This window comes from Cynara cardunculus (assembly GCF_001531365.2).
Source record: "Cynara cardunculus var. scolymus isolate 2C chromosome LG 12, CcrdV1, whole genome shotgun sequence".
In the NCBI taxonomy this organism is placed as follows: domain Eukaryota; kingdom Viridiplantae; phylum Streptophyta; class Magnoliopsida; order Asterales; family Asteraceae; genus Cynara; species Cynara cardunculus.
This window is the reverse complement of record NC_037539.1, coordinates 3,833,140-3,834,073: the sequence shown is the minus strand read 5'-3', so window position 1 is coordinate 3,834,073 and position 934 is coordinate 3,833,140. Positions and strand designations below refer to the sequence as shown.

The 934-nt window shown below is 27.5% G+C and overlaps 1 non-coding gene across 1 annotated transcript; it reads right to left on the bottom strand.

Moving 5' to 3' along the window:
- Nucleotides 1-510: 510 nt before the first annotated feature.
- Nucleotides 511-698, bottom strand: LOC112523983. The gene has a single exon (XR_003070314.1). It is a non-coding gene; the product is annotated as a U2 spliceosomal RNA (small nuclear RNA).
- Between the last annotated feature and the right edge of the window lie 236 nt (nucleotides 699-934).

The window sequence follows — 934 nt, the reverse complement described above, 5'->3', positions numbered from 1 at the left end:
GTGTTATAATGGTGTGAGAAGATGTTTAAATGTTTGGAGATAATGCTTAGATTCAAGGCATGAGTTTGTTGACAGGTGAGCTTAAATGAATTTTATTTATTTATTTATTTATTAATTAAACTAGCTAGTGTTTCAACCGTGCATGCAATGCAACTAATATATATTATTTTCAAAAGGAATGTTATAAACTAAAATTTGAAGTTATCTTTTAAGAAAAACTTAAGTAAATGTGTGTGACAACTACTCGTTAACATTAAAAGTTTTTAAGAGGATTTCACAACAATCTTAAAACATATGCTAATTTAAGTTATCTAACTATATATGCTAAAGAATGGTGTTGCAAAGTACTCTACAAATGTTAGTAGTTTGTCTAATTAGAAGTCACACTTTTAATTGAAATCTCTTATAAGGTGACAAAATCACGATTTTAATTTTATAACAAATTTAATTGAAATCTCATTTTTGAAGTTACGAAAAAGAAACGTTCTATAATATTTCTAGTGAAAATTAGAGGAATGCGTAAGTTGTAGCAACAATAGTGGAAGTTCAATACGATGCATGAAGAACGACATCATCAAGCTAAGATAATGGATTTTTCCTCATAAAAAATAAAATTAATATCAAGTGGGGTCGATGACCCACATATCAGATATTAAACTGATAAAATTACTACACTTTATCGTAACATTCTATAATATTTGAATTATAATTAGAGGGTGTGTCAAAACTTGATAGTATTAACACCAAGAAGACAGATAAATAACTACCTCATGTTGCCAAATTATCATCATTGATTTCACTTTTATATTTGCACTATAATTTTTACCATTTAATCGGTTTTGATTCCAAACATGATATAAATTTCAAAGACGGTCATCCAAAATAAGACAATCCTATGAAGCAAATCTCATGATTTGACACAAAGACATCCAAT